The sequence below is a fragment of the Chinchilla lanigera genome, unplaced genomic scaffold (assembly GCF_000276665.1).
Source record: "Chinchilla lanigera isolate Chin_1 unplaced genomic scaffold, ChiLan1.0 scaffold00012, whole genome shotgun sequence".
NCBI classification, from domain to species: Eukaryota; Metazoa; Chordata; class Mammalia; order Rodentia; family Chinchillidae; genus Chinchilla; species Chinchilla lanigera.
In genome coordinates this window covers 29384873-29401965 of record NW_004955413.1, presented here as the reverse complement: position 1 = coordinate 29401965, position 17093 = coordinate 29384873, and the positions used below count along the sequence as shown (strand labels likewise).

The following is a 17093-nucleotide window of genomic DNA, read 5'->3' as shown; positions in this document are numbered from 1 at the left end:
AAAAAAAAAAAAAAAAAAAAAAATCAAAATAGTAAGTGTATACCACGCAGTATTACCTGTAAGCCTGGTCCTCAGGGTCCAGCCCTGACATGCTCTCCTGACTGGTGAGCAGCCTGGCTGGACTGTCCTGAGGCCGACTCCAACTTGGGACCTGGCATGAGGGTCCCTCCTGAGGTCCTGAGGGAGAAGTACACAGAGCCCAGGGATGCTTTCACCACATGAAATACCGAAAATGCCCATCTAGGGAGTCCGTCACTATTCTAATTTCTCTCCTCCAAATGACGCACAAGCTGCCAATGTTTAAACACTAGAATCTAATCTAAAAAGATCTATATACCCAAGACTCAGAAATCGATCCCTATCCCCTTTTTTGGAGACAGGGTCTCACCCTGTATTCTCCAGGCTGGGCTTGAACTCACTAATTGCCCAGACTGGCCTTAAACTTGTGATCTTCCTGCCTCAGCCTCCTGCGTGCTGGGATTACAGAGTTTCACCTGCACGGCCAGCTTTCAGTGATTCCACTCTTGCACACACTGGCCAGACGTGGTCACTCATGCACCATGGATTGCACAGGTGTGTGCAAAGCAGGGAACCACCGCAGTTCCCCTGCTGGGCACACCGTGAGCGGCACCGCCAGCCAGAAGGAGGGCACCAGCGAGCTGCAGCTCTGTCCCAGTGTGGGCAGCTCAGTTGTGTTGAACAAAATGACAGAAAAGCTCTGACTGTGGTTCCCCTGACAGATGGGGCTCGAAGCCTGGCAAGGGTGATAGGGCGGGAGTGGAGGCGCCTGGACATGCAGGGACAGCAGGGGTCACCTCCAACCTCTGGACAGCCTGCGTAGCCCCTCTGTGGACGCCAGGGACTTTGGGGCTGGCTGGGGAGTAATGGTGTGGCAGCAGGCAGGCTGTGCAGACTCCCCGCAGGAAGGAATGGGACGCCGGGTCAGGAGTGTGCAAGCAACAAGAGAACGGGGTCACAGTGCAGTGGGCAGCGGGGGCTGGAGAGGAGGGGGCAGGTCAGACGGGGAGCAGCCCCCAGAGAGCCCCTCATTCATTCCGCAGTGTGTCCTGGGCTTGGTGCGGGGGCTCCCCACCCCCAGGGACCCAGCAGGTCGAGCCCCCAGAGAAGTGCTCAGGTGCCAGATTGCCAGGTGCCCACCTGTAATCCCAGCACTCTGGGAGGCTGAGGCAGGAAGATCGAGTTTGAGGCCAGCCTGGGCAACCTGTGACTTAGTGTGACCTCAGGTTGAAATTGAAGAGGAAGTCAGGGCAGAAGACAGGGTTGATCGATGATAAACACCAGGGCCCCAAGGCTGCACCCCTGGACGCTGCTGTCCCTCACTGCACCCTTCTAATGAACCCTGTTTTCTGCTGCAGCTGGTTCGGGTGATAGAGGACCGCGTCTCACAAAACGAGTGGACTTTTGCTATGGAGACACAGTGCACGCCGAGCTGACACTCTCCGCTCGAAGAGACTAAATGAACGCACTGAGAAAATTATTTCAGCATAAGATGTTACTAACACACGTTTCCTGGAGGAATCCGGTTTAAACATCCGAGGTTAACACTCGGCAGTGACTTCACCTGCCCCCAAGTACAGCCCCGGCCCTCGGCCTGCTGGGTGGTGACACAAAGGAGCTGCCTCCCTCGGCAGGGAGCCGGGACTGCTGCCCTCCTGCCCCCAGCGGCCACGTTCCATGTGGACAACACGACCCTCCGGCCAGCGGGCTCAGTGCCCGGGACTTCCCTCTGCTCCATGCTGGTTTCGAAACAGCAAAGAGAGGGACAGTGACCTCCAAGGAGAAGTTCTGCCCCCACCACGCCGCCATCTGTCCTTCTGCCGCTCCCCTACAGCTCTGTCCGCTGGTGCTGGCAAGTCCCCAGCAGGTCACACACTCACTGTGGGTCTACGCTGTCCTTGCTAGGCTGTGTAGGGTGTCCCCACCCCGCACTCAGCACCCGGCCCAGGCCCAGCAGACTCAAGGAGGCAGACTGGGCATCCGTGAGGGACGGGGATGCCTACCTGGGTCTAGATAGTGTGCAGGGTCCCTGTGCTTCATCCTCCTCAACCTCAAGCCATAATTATCCCCATTTTAAAGACAAGAAAACTGAGGTCCAGCAACTGAAGGAAGCTGGCAGCCCAAGCTTAAGGTCACAAAGCTGGTCAGGGTGGGAGCCCTCATTCTGCTCCCAGGTCTCTCCAGTGTTCGGGCAGCTCTGTACCAGCCCCAGTCACCCATGCCTCAGTGTGTTCATCAGAGCTGTGAGTCAGATGCCTCCCCCTTGCCAGGCTGCGCTGCGCATTTATGAGTGTGTGTTAAATGACTCCTTGGGGCCGCATGGTCAAGGACGCCAGACAAAATCCAGAAACCTCCTGCGCGGTCTTGTAGAGTGTCAGCGCCAGACACACTCGGTAAGTGCCGCCCAGCGAGCGCCACGTGTCCGCCACCTCGATGTGTCTCCGGGCACAGGAAACCGAGCTCGACACCCGATTCTACCCTGGCCCCTGACGTCCTTCCAGGAGGAAACGGACACCTCGGTGGCTGGCAACGGTGGCTGTCACGGGAGAATCGGAGCTGCCGGGCGGAACAGGTGAGAAGAGTCCACGGGGACACCAGCCTCTGCGGGACCAGGACAGCACCACTACAACGTCACCATAGTAACAAGAGCTGCTGACGCCCCTCGAACAGCGCACTTTTGTGACCTCTTCAGAGGACAAGATGCTCCTGGAAGTTTCAGACTCAAAACTCAGCAGCTGGCACCGGGAATCTGGGCGTAACTCCTCCCCCCTGATGAACCCACCCGGGGACAGAGCGGCCAGGCCGGGGGCTGCTGACTTCAGGAGGCCGAGAGGCCCAGGCTCAGGCACCGCGCAAACTCGGGGCAGGGCGCTTGGAGGAGAGAGGACGAGCCCTCACGTGCCGGGGAAGCTGATTTTTCCCAAAATCAAAAGCAGCTATGGAATATGGATGAGCTGATTAAAAGATAAAAAGATCTGTGAGCCAGGCATGGTGGTGCATGCCTATAACCCTAGCATTCTAGGAGGCTGAGGCAGCAAGATCATAAGTTCAAGTCCCGCCTGGGGAAGTTAGTGACTTAGTGAGCTCCTGCCTCAAGATGAAAACTTTTTAAAAGGGCTCAATGGAGAAGGTCTGGATTTGATCTCTCCCTCTCTCTCTCTCTCACACACACGCGCACACACACACACACACACACACACACACTGTGGTGAAAACAGACTCCCAATACTATCTCTCTCTGATTAAGAGTGGGGACCTGTGGGTTCACAGCTAAAAGTTTGGCTTGAGTCTCAGAGGAGACTTTGGGCTTGGACTTTTGAGCAATGCTAGAACTGTTGAGATGTTGGGAAAGAAACTAGTGTTTTTTCAGTTGTAAGCAGGACAGTTATACCACACTGGGTTGAATGATGATTTTGTGATAGTCTGTATTTGGTGATTAAGTATGATTAAAGTGATGTGTTTGGGTGTCGAGCTGACAAGGTGCTGATTTCTGGTGGTGAGTATTGGGTGTCACCTTGAGTGGCTTGACAGGTGCCTGGGGGATTAATAAAGTACACTTCTGGGCTTGCCTGACTAGGTCCTGGGGGCTGTGACCTTGGTCCCTTATGTCTGGTCCCTGGCCCCTGGCACCATCCTCTCTGGCTCTTCCTTGCTGCCATGATGTGACTAGCTTTCTTCTGCCATGTTTGTGCCCTGGAGTCAGCCAACCATTGACTGAAATCGCTAGAATCATGAGCAAAAGAAACCTTTTTTCCTTAAAAAAAAGAATGGAGACACCCAGCATTCTGCTGCCTCTTTAGGGCTGTCCAAAGGTCAGGGCAATTTAGCTCCTTGTATACGGTCAGGCTCTGGGTGGCGGCCCAGCTCCCAGAAGTAGCCACATCCAGCAGAAGCTGACGTCGGGGCAGCTGGACGCCGGCCACCTCGCTGAGCTGTAAACTCAGGCCAGCTTATACGGCAGGTTGGTGCCGAGCGACAGGACTGCTTTGGGCACTCATTTTGCCTTTGGTTATGTGTCCTGCCCCAAGAGACTGCCACCTCCTGGAATTTCTGTTTTAAAGTACCTCTCCTTCAAACTATTAAAGAAACTAGTCAAAGGCTAAGCATGATGGTGCACGTCTGCAATCCCAGCCCTCAAGAGGCTGAGGCAGGAGGATTGCTGTGAGGTAAAGGTCAGCCCAGACTACAAAGTGAGAGCCTGTCTCAAACAAACAAACAAAGAACAAACAAACCAAGGTAGCTCACCACAGACACAGACAAGGGGAGAACAGCATCCCAAATAACACAGGGAAAGAGTTCAAAGTTCGAGACTCATTTATAATGGAAACTAGCAAAACTAAGAAGAGAATTTTTTAAACCTGATAAAAAGCAACTATAAAAAAACCTATAAGCACCTCATTCCTAACGGTTTGCAGAGCAATGAAGGTCCCTCTCACCTCTTTTAGTCAATATTATACTCAAGGCCTCCTACTGCAATCAATAATAAAAAAATAAAAAGTATATGCATTAGAAAGGAAGATAAATCTTACCTGTAAGATTTTACTTACAGGTAACATATCTAAGTAGAAAATCCTAAGCAATCTACAAAGAGCTACTTGAGCCAATAAAGAAGATTTTTTTAAAAAAAAAAAAGAGGAAAAAAAGCCAATATATAAAATCAGTTATATTTTAGTTGAACATGGCAGTACACACCTGTAGTCCTAGCACTCTGGGAAGCTGAGGCAGGAAGGTTGAAAGTTCCAGCCCAGGCTTGGCAATTTAGTAATTTAGCGAGACCCTGTGTCAAAACTAAAAAATAAGAAAAGGGTTGCCGGGCATGGTGGTGCATGTGTGTCATCCCAGCACTTGGGAGGCTGAAACAGGAGGATCATTGTGAGTTTGAGACCAGCTGGGGCTCCAAAGTGAGCTCTAGGCCAGCCTGCACTGCGTAGTGAGACCCTGTCTCAAAAAAGACAAAAAAAAAAAAAAAAAAAGACAAAAAAAAAAAAAAAAGAAAAGAAAAGGGGTGGAGATGTAGTTCAGGATGAAGCTCTGGGTTCAGTCCCAGTACCACCTAAAATAAATAAGCAAATAAAACCAACTGTACCCTAAATGCAAACAATGAACAAATATGCAATGAAAAAGGTGAAATCCATCAATAATAACATCCAAATTGAACATTCTCAGGGATAAAACAAAAGAGGTACCTAATCTCAACACAGCAAACAAAACATTACTGAACAAAATTAAAGGGGCCCGGGTGGTGGTGAAGCTGGCCCACTTGCAGACCGGAAGATAATACTGTAAACACATCAGTTCTGGCCCCACGTGGTGGCGCATGTCTGTAATCCCAGAACTCGGGAGGCTGAGGCAGGAGGATCATTGAGAGCTCGAGGACAGCCTGGGCTACAAAGCGAGCTCAAGGCCAGCCTGAACTGTATAGCGAGACCCTGTCTCAAAAAATAAAATAAAATAAAATAAAATAAAAACATGTCAATTCTCCTGAAACGGCTCTATGGAATCAAATGCAGTCCCAAAGAAAACCTCCACAGGCTTTTTCACAGAAAATACCAAACAGATTCCAAAATGTATTTGGAACTAAAAAGGACCTAGAATAGCGAAGGTAATTTTGAAAAAGAAGAGCGGAAAGACTTTCTGATTTCAAACCTACTCTAAAGCAAGAGCCGTCGAGGCCGTGGGGCATCAGCACGGAGCCGGAGAGCCAGGCAGCGGAAGGAAACGTCAGACAGCCGCGCACGTATGCGCTCAGCTGCTTCCCAAGGAGTTTCAGGCAGACTGTGGGTTGGTGCCAGAGTCACCAGGTGGGCGGAGCCTGAGAACAGGACGTTCACTCAGGCCAGGGTAGTCCCCATCTCAGGGACGGAAGGTCCAGAGATCACCACCTCGGTCAGCCAGTTCCGCCTGTGACCGTGGGACAACCTGAAGTCACCTGTCCCTCCTGCCGCACTGCAGCCACTCTGACTAGACAGACACCCGCCGATGAAGGGCTCTCGCCTGAGGTTTAACCTGAGTCTGAGTCAGCCTTGGAGCTAAATTTGAGTGCACGGGAAAGACCCCAAACGGATGCAGAGAGGGTGAGACAGCACACTGGGTGAGGAGACAGCAGACAGCCGGCCCTGCCTCTGGAGCTGGTAATGTCGTGCAGAGACAGGGCAGGGCAGGTCCTGGGCACCTCAAGGGGTTCCGGTTCCTGGGGAGTGGTCCAAACACTTCTGGGCACGGGGCACACATGCAGGTGGGCTGGGCAGCTGGGGATAGTAGGGAGTCACTGCTGGCTTGGGTAGGACGATGGTGGGGGAGGGCCTTGTGTTCAAGACATGCACCCTAAAACATCCAGCAGGAAAGGAGGGGGCTGCCAGCTCCTCTGCAGCAGTTCAGAGGAGACGGGAGGGAGACGATCCTGAGGGAATGAATGCTACCAGTTGTGAATCAAGATAAGGAGTTAGGGAGGCTGAGGCAGGAGGATTGCAGCGAGTTCGAGGCCAGCCTGGGCTACCCAGTAAGACCCTGCCTCAAAAAAAAAAAAAAAAAAAAATCAAGTTCCATGTGTGACCTCACTCAGGTTTCTTCTCTTTCTCTGGGTGGGGAAGTCCTAGAGATTGAATCAAGGCTTTTGCATTTAGATACATCCCCAGCCCTCTTCATTTTTATTTTATTTTGAGACAGGATCTTTCTAAGTCACTAGATTCCCCCAGCTGGGCTCCAATTTTTGACCCTCCTGCCTCAGCCTCCCAGGAGGCTGAGATTACAGGCATGAACTTCTAGGGCAGGCAGTAATGTTTCTTAAATGTGCCTACAGCCCGAACAATTTCCACACCAGCCCCAGTGGAGGGAGCAGGGGCAGAAGACAGCCGATACCCAGCTCGTGGGCCCTGATGATCAGGGAACAAACCCAGGCTCCCGAGATGCAGGTGCCTGCCCCAGGTCCCTCAGCAAGTCCTGGGCCACCTGCGTCTCTGCCCCTCCGTCCGTTCTGTTCTCTTGTATCTTGGTGCGGACTGGCTTGGTCTTTGACTTTGGCTTCTGCAAGCTCTCCCTGTGCTATGCTGTGCCCCTCCAGCGCGCTTGCTGAAACCTCCTTCCAAAGCACGGCGTCTTTAAAGGGAGGCCCTGGGCCCTTCAGGATCTGCAGTGACCGTTTCCCAAAGCCCCCAGCCATCTGCTCACCCTTCGAGCCACTGGGGGGCTCGGCCCAGAGCTTTGACCCCCTGGGCCAGGAGATGGAACAGGAGCCTGCCATGCTGCTCCACGACTTGCTGCCCAGTCCCAGGGCTGCCAGGGCTGTGCTGGCGGAGATCCTCAGGCAGAGGGCCAGGAGGGGAGGGAGGACAGCGGGGCAAAGGCCCGGGGGACGCGGGGATGGGGATGGGGGCGGGGGACAGGTGTGCGCGTGCACACACACACACATGCACACGCACACACGTGTCCTAGCTCCTCCATCTGGCATCTTTGGACCTCCTGGTTCAATAACTGATTCCCCATCAGTCCCTCCAAAGACCCACAGTACTTCACACCGAGACTCGGCCTGCATCCCGGCTTCCCAGGGCAGCACCCCCATTTCCCCCATCACCTCATCCCCAAGGACACGGCTTGAGAGGCGGTGGGGGCCATAAAGGCCAGGTGCAAACTCTGGATCTGGCTCACCCCCCCAGCACCATGTGGGGAACCAACTGCCAGGCAGGGGAGGCCCAATGTCCCACCCGGGCTGCATCGGCCACCTCTCAAGGGGGACCTGGCAAGTTCCAGGGTGACACCCAGGTCCGGGATCCTGGACACAGCCTGGGGGGACCCAGCCCTGCCCGCTATGAAGTAGAGGCCTGGAATCCCCCAGGTCCACCTCGGGGTGAAGCTGGGCAGCTGGCCAGGAAGGCACAGGGCACAGAAGCTGGGTGGGCTGGGAACTTCAGACTCAGTCATCAGCCCCTTGGCCACCTAGCAAGCCCTGGAAGCCTGGCACAGGGGTGACAAAGGCTGTTTCTGCCTTGCGGGTAGGGGAGCTCACTGCCACCTATTGGCCCACTTAAATCTCAGGACAAACCAGGCACGGTGGTGCACACCTGTCATCTCAGCATTCTGGGAGGCTGAGGCAGGAGGGTAGAAAGTTGGTGCAGCTTAGTAACTTAGCAAGACCCTGTCTCAAAGTGAAAACTAAAAAAGGGCTAAGGATATAGCTTCATGCAAAGGCCCTGCGGTCAATCCACAGTATCACCTTTCAAAAACAAACAAACAAACCAACTCCAGGGTAGGCAGAGGAGGCGCTCCTTCTCGGGAAGGCCCTGTCCCCACTCCCTGCTTCTCTGGACCCCACTGCAGCCTCGGGTTCCACCACACTCATCCTCCAACGCCACTCACGGCAGTGCTCCCAGCCCTGCTGTGGCCTTTGCCAAGGACAAACCTGTCACAGGTCACCAAACAGCTTGAAAACAAACTTCTGGGGGCGCCAGGTCCCAAGTGGACACAGTCTCTCTCCCCAAGGCAGGGCACCGCCTGGTGACCTTGCTTCAAAGGCCTCGCAGGAGGCACTGCCCCCTGGGGTGAACCACCCTGACAACCTCCCCTCCCTGCACAGTGTCCCTGCTCCCAGAAAACAAAAACACCCATGTAGGCCAGGCATGGTGGCGCATGCCTGTAATCCCGGCACTCAGGAGGCTGAGGCAGAAGGATTGTTGTAAGTTCAAGACCAGCCTGGGCAACAAAGTGGGCTCAAGGCCAGCCTGAACTGCATAGTGAGATCCTGTCTCAAAAAGCCAAAAAAAAACCCAAAAAACAACAACAAAAAAAAACATCTAAGAGCACAGAGGGCCTGACAAAACCCCTGGGACTACACACCAGCCACAGGGCCAGGGAGCCCACGACCTCTGAGGCTGGAGGGCTGTTTTCCTCCCGCCTCTGCTGTAGCCAAAGAGCAGGACAGCGACTGCTTTTTCCTTCACAGACTCAAAACCTCTTGGCCGACTGTTTATCTCAGAAAGCACAGAAGGGGCGCTTTGTTTCAAAGTCTGCACACTTGGCACGAGCGTGCCACACACCGTTCAGGCCCTGCCCTGGCCCTGGGTGGAAGGGATGCGTAGGGGACACCCAGGCCCCTTCCCTGCAGTGCTCTGCGGGGAGCACAGTGAGGCTGTCTTGGCGGTGCCCTGTGGGCTTGGACTGGGGCGGCAGCCCGCCATCTCCCTCCCCGGGCCCCACAGCGGGGCAGCCCGGCCAGGCCCCAGAAGGAAGCCCGTGCCACAGAGGGGGACCCAGGAGCTCGCGGGGCCAAGGTCCCGTCCCTGCAGGAGCCACGGGCAGGGCTGCACCAGGGTGAGGCCTGTGGCCGACGCGTTCATGACTCCGCCTGGCTGGGGGACGGATGTCCAGGTGCTCGGTAAACACCAGTCTTCATACTGTGGTGGAGGTGTTCGTGGGTGAGATTAGCATTACATTAGGGGACTTTGAATACAGCGTAAGGCCTTTGTCCTGCCAGGGAAGGCCCTGAGATGGTCCCAACCCAATAAAGGGGCTAGTTTCTCGGAGACAGCAGTAATCTAAAGCTATCCTGGGACACCTTGCATCACCGCAGTAGCATAAAGCCAGGTGTGGCCAAAGGGCTCCCTACGCTTTTACTTTCGAGGCTGCCTGGATGTCTTGAATTGATTCGAAATGTTTCCCTTTCAGTCATTTTGACTGTGGGAGAGTCAGAATTCACACGGCGTCAGATCCGATGAATAAGGTGGATGAGGACGCAGCGTCCTGTCTTGACGGCCCTGCTCTGCGTTGGCTGGCACTGGGCAGTAGCATTCACCTCATGAAGACCCTCATGAAAGAGCACTTCCAGAGCTGCTTCAGAAAGTGGCAAGAACAATGGGACACATGTGCCGGAAGTGAGGGGGAGGATTCTGAGGGTGGGTTCACGGCAGTGGGTCTTTTACTGTATTTTAGCTTTCACTGTACATTTTGATCACCCCTTGTATATTTGTAGTGCTGGGGCCGGAACCCAGGACCTTGCACATGCTGGGTAAGTGCTCTACCACAGACACCCCAGCAACCAAACATAGTTTAGTCCCCTCACAGCCCCCACCTGCAGGCCCACTCTGCATCCTCCCAACCTCTGCTTTGGCGTCTCCCTTTCCACCTTGGCATGTACTGGGTGCCCTGCACTTCTGGCATCCGAGGTCCGATTCTAGCGGCTCTCAGCCAGGGAGGAGTGAACTCGTATCTCACCATCCTCTGGCTAATGTTTCCACTGGTCCTCAGCAACTGAAGGTTTCATGAGGACAGAGCACGCGGCAGGACTGGCTCACACCGCACCTGAGAGCCCAGCACAGGGCCGGGCACAGACGGGCCCTCGCTCCCAGGACACTCAGTGACAATAACCACACACAGCCGAGGAAGCTCTTCCTGGGCGGAAGCTCTGCCACCCCCAACCTGCCCCTTCAAGTCACACTGCCTGCCCTCGCTCGGGCTCTCATGGCCAGCCCTGTCCCCCCACACCTGGTGCAGGGGCCCAGCATTTGGGGACTTGCATGGTGGGGTTGACCGCAAGCCTCCGCTGGAGCTGAGCGGCAGAGCCTGCACCGTGCACGTTATGCAAAACAGGTTTCAAATCACCCAACTGCTCTATTTATAATTCATAGCAAAATGGTTTGTTGCTGTAAAAATATATTTGCACATTACACAAATAGACCCTCGCAGCAATTATCTTAATGCTGTAGCTACAAATTAACACCTCCTTACCTCGGGCAGACTGGCAGCGGGCGGTAAAGCAGCGAATCCGTGCTCAGGGCGCACAGAGGAAGGTCTGGCTGGTACTGGGGCACCTGCGCCCTGCTCAGGACCCAGCCTCTGACAAAGGGCCTTGGGGACAGGGGCAGGGTCACAGCCACCCTGACCCTCCGAGGGCTGGGAGAAAGGGGCTTCCATAGGGCCCCTGATTCTTGGGATACAGGGTTCCCTCAGCTGGGACGGCAGGGTCCCGTGGCAGTTTTCACGCTTTTGTCTCAGCAATGCCACTGGCTTGCGCACACTCTGTCCACCGCTCACCAGCACTAGGGACAGCACGCGGGCTCCAATGGGCCAGTGTGGGACGCCCCACACAGGCACAATCCCCGGCTGAGATGGCCAAAGGGGACACGGAGCGGGAGGGCGGGGGAACGGCTGCCCGGGGCCACTGCATGAACTCTTCCCAGACCCGGGGCTGGGCATTCTGAAAGGGCATGGGGGTCTCTAGAGCTGCTAGGGCCACAGGTTCTGCTGTGGCTGTCACAGAGACCAGCCTCGGGGAAGACCAGCCCCGAACCTCCGGTGTCCTCAACCCCAGGCACTTGCTCCCGTGGGCACCTCACACCTGCAAGGCACTGAACACACACACACACACACACACACACACACACACACACACACAGGCGCATGTGCACAAATGCACATGTGCACTCTGCCCCAAGGCCAGGCTGATAGGGCCAGAATGAACCAATCGCCCCTCTCAAAGGTATGTCTGGGGACACAAGCTCGGGCTATCCAGAACTTGGCAATTTCCCTGGCCGCTGGAATGGGTTCGTTCCTTCCTCCCGGGGCACCAGGAGGTTTTCCAGGTGCTTCTGGAAAGGAAGATCCTGCTCTCCGGAGCGTCCACAGGAGGAGCTTGTCCACACAGCTGTGCGTGCAGATGCAGCCTGGACGGCTATAGCGGCCTCCCTGAAGAGCCGGCAGCCCGCAGCGCGGGCAGGGCCTCTCCAAGAGCCGTGCTGGACCTGCGGACCCTCCCCGGCCTGTCCCAGAGCTTGGAAGACTGTTAAGTACAGAATGTTCTGCTGCCCCGGGTGTCCTCTGCCGGGGGCACAGGGCTTCCCGGGACTCAGCAGCTCTCAGCACCATCCCTGCCCGCCCCAATCTGCAGCATGTGCCTGTGTGTCCTTGTCCCAGCACATGTGTGCCCCAACACGCCCGACTCGTGCCTGAGTCCCAGGGCATAGCCAGCCCGGGATGGGCAGCACGAGGAGGGCCTGGGGGAGCCACCGGAGGGCACAGGGCCTGGCCTGGCTCCGCGGCCACTCCTACCAACCGCCCTGCCCAGCCCTTCTCTGCCCTGGACCTCTGCCTGTCTCCACCAGCCTCACTCAGAGCTGTCGGGGGGACCCTCGCCCCTCCTCTCATCCCCAAGCCCTGATCTCAGGCAGAGACCTCTCCCCATCCCCGTACCCCGCCATCCAGCTGCCTACCATGGCAACCCTCTCCACATCCAGGGCACCCCGTCACTCTTGGGACAAAACTCAACCCCTGAGGTCTGGTTGAACCTGGTGCTGCTACACTGCAGTAACCTTTCCCTGCTCCCTCTGCCCCTCAGACACATTCCGCACTCCTGCCCCAGGGCCTTTGCATGGGCCGCTGTGCTTTCTGCCTGGAACCTTTGGACCCAGCCAAGATAGGTTTCATCCTCACCCTTGACTGAGTGCCAATTCTCAATACAGGCTGAATGCAAACCTGGCCTCTCTGGGAACTGAAGGAGTGTCCTGGGGCTCAATCAACTCCACTGGGACCAGCAGACCCAGCTTTACAGAAAGATCTACTGCACCTGGGCCAGGCCCATGAAGACTTTACCCCAGTATCACGGGAAGGAAAGTGCCACACAGGATGCAGAACTGTTCTGAGACCTTTGTGACCCACTCCAGTCAAGGTACACATCCAGGAAATGGGCACAAGCCCTGTCCTCCCACACCTGAGGCCATGACCAGGGCTGAATCAAGCCACCCGGTGACATCACACTGAAAAGTGGGCCCACTCCAAGTGTACGGCGCCAGAATGAGAATCTGCCACAGAGAAGGAGAGAGAGAGCACCTGTCTCAAGCTTGGTCCGCCCACTTCACCATGCCCTCCTGTATCAGAACATCGCACCGCCCACTTCACCATGCCCTCCTGTATCAGAACATTGCACCGTATCTTGTAAATAGGTACTGTTTTTATTTTCTGATTACACTGTAATAAATCTGGAGGAAATAATTAAAAAACCAAATAAATAGGGCTTCACACTGCAATATGTGGGGAGTCAGGTCTGAGAACTGCTCTAAACGCCCGGGGCGGGGAGCCAGGAAGGGGTGAGGGCGGGGTGCGCGCAGGCTGGGGGAGGCTGGTGGCTGCACTGTGCACCCTGCTTCCCTGCGAATATCAGAAATTCTCCAAAACTTAAACAAACTTGAGTAAACAAACCCTCTTTATAAAGCCTGGGGTGTAGTAGTAAGAGGGCCACCCCCACCTCTAGACCTCTGCTTCCCACAAAGCCCAAGAGGAGGCATCCTCACCCCAGGGGTTCAGCCTCCTGCAGAAACCAAGCCCCACAGACCCACAGCCCAGACAGCGCCTGCCTCCCGCGTCCCCTCCAGCTGCTCTGATTAATGTCCAGATGGGGGAGGAGGGGACGGTCCTGTCCCTGGGGGAGTTTCTGGAAACTTCACCGGCCCAACCAGTTCCTTCTGCCGGCGCCACGGCTCCACTCCCCACCAGCTGAGAGTCGATCTGGCTTGAAGAAGGAACAGCCTGGTCCCCAGCACAGAAGGGACAGACTGCACCCCAATCCAGGCCTTGCTGCCTCAGCTACAACCATCCAAGGCCAGCGTGCTCAGAGGGGCAGGCCCTGTACCTGCACAGAACTCACTGGCTTCTGCAGTAATCCCCAGGAGGTTTTTTTTTTTTTTAATTTTAAGGAGAATTGAAACAAAAAAGAAAAGAAGCCGGGTGTGGTGGTGCGCACCTATAATCCCAGCACTTGGGAGGCTGAGGCAGGAGGATCACTGTGAGTTCGAGACCAGCTTGGGCTACAAAGTGAGCTCAAGGCCAGCTTGAACTGCATAGCAAGACCCTGTCTCGAAAAGACCAAAAAAAAAAAAAGAAAAGAAAAAAAAAGAAAAAAAGAACAGTAGCAAAATACCAACAACATAGACAAAAACAAAACAAAGCAAAAACAGTAAGAATGATACAGGGTTTCAGAACAAAATGATAAGGATTAACAGTGGCCCAGGAGGTGTAATGTCAGATTCAGGGACGAGGAGACCAAACTGCTGCGTGGACAACCCGATCAGAGTCACGTGAACATAGGGCCGGGCCCCGGGCTGCGCACCCCACTGCAATCCCCTGTGCAGACTCTGCTGAGCTCTGACTTCATTCCCAGGGATCCGGGACAAGCTTTGGCTAACGGTACCCATTAATGAGAAGAGAAATCAATCAGGGAGCCAGAGAAGTCACTTGGGAGTCACTCTGCCAGGTCCTCTGGATTCAGGATCCCACAAAATTGGACAGAATCTGCTGCGGGACGTTCCAAAGGAGACCCCAGGGAGAGACAGCTGGGACAGGACACAAAACCACGGAACCCATCTGTGGCCCAGTCCCCCGACAGCCACCCCCAGGAGGGCTCCTCAAAAGCACCCTTGGGGCCCTGGGAGGCCTCTGGACACCCACATCTCTCTTGGGCACCAAGATGAATCGAAGACTTGAAAGGAAGAGTTAATCTATCTAGAAAGAAATGGAAAACATCAGCTTTCTATCCATAGCAGAATTTCAAATACTTGTAACAGCAAACAGCCAGCTGACCTGGGGTGCAGAGCGGTGGACAGTGTGGCTACAGACAGCTAGCTGTGTGACATCCTCATGCCTCAGTTTCCTCATCTGTAAAAGTGGGCAGTGACAGTCCCAGCCGGGGAGCCAGGTGTGATGGCGGAAGGAGCGGTCGGCCTTGGGTAGGGCCTAGTGGTCTCTAGGGAGGGTGGCCCCAGGTGGGGAGGATGGCCAGCAGGTCCCTCTACAGCGGCAGAAGCTATTGCTCAAGAAGGAAGGTGACCGGCTTGACACACCAGCTCTCCGAACTTCTGCAGCTTTACCGCCCTTGAGCTGCCTGTGCCTCAGTTTCCCCATCAGAGACGGAAGGGTGGGGTCAGGGAATGGGATGAGAGGCTAAGGTCAGGTACCTCCAGGCGACTGAGCGTCTCATGTCCCCTTTAACTTTGCAGTTCACAGCGCCCAAGACCTGCTGGGTGCGGCCTAGTAAATGCCACGGGCTAGTGAGGCCCCGGACTTCACCGTGTCGCGGGGCACATTTCAGTGACTCCAGGGCCTTCTCTGCCCACACTGTCACACACCGCCTCTGTCACGTTCCACCTGCACTTGGAAGCCATCTCTAGGCACCAAGGGCCACGCCCTTCCCTTCGGGCCTCCCACCCACCTTCCGAGCCTCCTCCAGGCATCCCCCCTGCCTGCTGAAAGCTGCCGGCTTCTCCCACACACCGACCAGGAGACTCTGCGCAAGCGAACGGGGACCAGGCAGCCGGGTGAGCACGGAGCAGCTCTTCCCCGAAGGCACAAAACAAGGAACTTAGGGCACGTCGCGAACACCCCGAGAGAGGTCAGTCCAAGGCTGTTTATTTCCGTCCTCACCTGGACAAACGTCACCCTGCTTTTCGCAGGCGGGAAGAGGGGGGTACGCGCCCCTGCAGAAAGCGTCCCAGCGCAGCGGCCTGGGGGCGGCCCTGGCCCCGCCCCTGTCCCCGCGGCCGCCGAGAACGCAGGAATTCCGCCCCTCCCCCGCCACAGGTTTGGGAAAAGCGAAAGCAGCCGCGCCGGCGTCCGAGAGCGACGGCCTTGGCGTGGCCCTGACTCTGGGGTCCCCCCAGGGAGCAGCAGTTTCCGGGTCCCGCGTGCAGCGGCGCGGCACCTGCTCTGCCTCAGTTTCCCCGTCTGTGAGGCAGGACGAAGCCGCCGGCCTCTAGAACCGGAGCCGAGGCCCGGGGCGAGCCCCGACCGGCCCGATCCAAGTGCCCCGGGCGAGCGACAGAGGACCCGAGAGTTTGGGCGGACACAGCCCAGCCCAGAGCACGGCGGGAGGGAGGGGGCGAGGGAGGGGTGCAGGAGAAGGGGGGTACGCGGGGACAGGTCCGGGGCCGGCGGGGTGCCCCACCTGGGTAGCCAGCCCTGCGGGCGGTGCCGATCCCCATCCTGCCCGCCCACGCACCCCGACTCACCCAGCAGCCGCGCCGCTCCGGGTGCCGAGGCCCGCGCTCGCCAGGCCCCGCCCTGCGCTCGCCTAGTGCGGCCCGGGCTCACCTGGCCTCGTCCCGCGCTCACCTGGCCCCGCCCCGGCCGCTGGCTCCGCCCCTGTCACCTGGCCCCGCCCCGGCCACCTGGCCCCGCCCCTGTCATCTGGCCCCGCCCCGGCCACCTGGCTCCGCCTCCAGGTCGGGAGCCTCCTTGGGTCCCCTGAGTCCCCTCCCTCGAGGCCCGCACAGCTCTCCTTGCCGTGCGACCCATTCGCCCGCCTTGGGGCTGTGCCAAGTGAGGCGGGACGGGGTGGGATCTGCGCCCGCGGACGGGCGCGTGGGGCCCTGCGTGGTGCTGGGAACCGACGGGGACAGAGACCCAGCAATACCACAGGCGGCCGGTCCCAGGCCGGGGCGGGGAGCTTCCTGGAGGCCTCGCTGTCCATGCCCGGAGGACGTAGGCGGGGCCAGGTCTCCCGGAGGTGCTCGTCCTGCCCGGGCCGCCAGGGGGCCTGCTGGGGACTCGGAGCGGCTCAGATGGAGATCGGTGCGTTACCCACCCTCCATCCACAGGGCTTGGTGAACCTCCTTCCACCCGGCCCCTTTCCCCGCAGCCTCCCCTGTCCCGGCCTCAACTCCCTGCACCCCAGCTGTGCGCACCAGCTCGGCCTCCTGCTGCTCCACCCACAGCCCGGAGCCTGCAGCGCTGGTGATCACTCCACGCCCCCCTTCCTGCCCCATTCTCCCACTAGCTCCGTCCCAGTTGTCTTGCACTCTGTCGGTGGTCCATCACCGGCCTGATGGCTCCTCCTTGAAGCTGTCATACAGTGTCACACAGCGCCACCACTTCTCCCCACCTCCAGAGGGCCGGGTCCAGGCTCCCAGCACCTTCCCATGGCTCGCCGCAGTGACCCCTCACTTTTGCCCTTGCCCCCCATCTGTTTCCACCCAGCAGCTGGAATGGGGACGGAGGGCCCTGAGGGGCCTGCTCCTGCGACCACTGTCCCCTCCCTCCTGGTGGGTGTGTGGGCTCCATTGTCCCCAAGTCCTGCCCCGGGTCCCAGGCCTGGCAGCCAG

At 57.1% G+C, this 17093-nt stretch overlaps 1 protein-coding gene across 3 annotated transcripts in view; it reads right to left on the bottom strand.

The window, feature by feature from the left end:
* Positions 1-16126, bottom strand: part of Arhgap8 (Rho GTPase activating protein 8) — a 48506-nt gene extending 32380 nt beyond the window's left edge. The window contains exon 1 of one of the 3 annotated variants that reach the window (XM_005379471.2): positions 16002-16126. The gene's annotated coding sequence lies outside the window, so the exon portion shown is untranslated. Of the gene's footprint in view, positions 1-15417; positions 15503-16001 lie in introns of those variants that run through there. The other 2 variants (XM_013511542.1, XM_005379469.2) reach the window with 2 other exon arrangements.
* Positions 16127-17093: the final 967 nt, after the last annotated feature.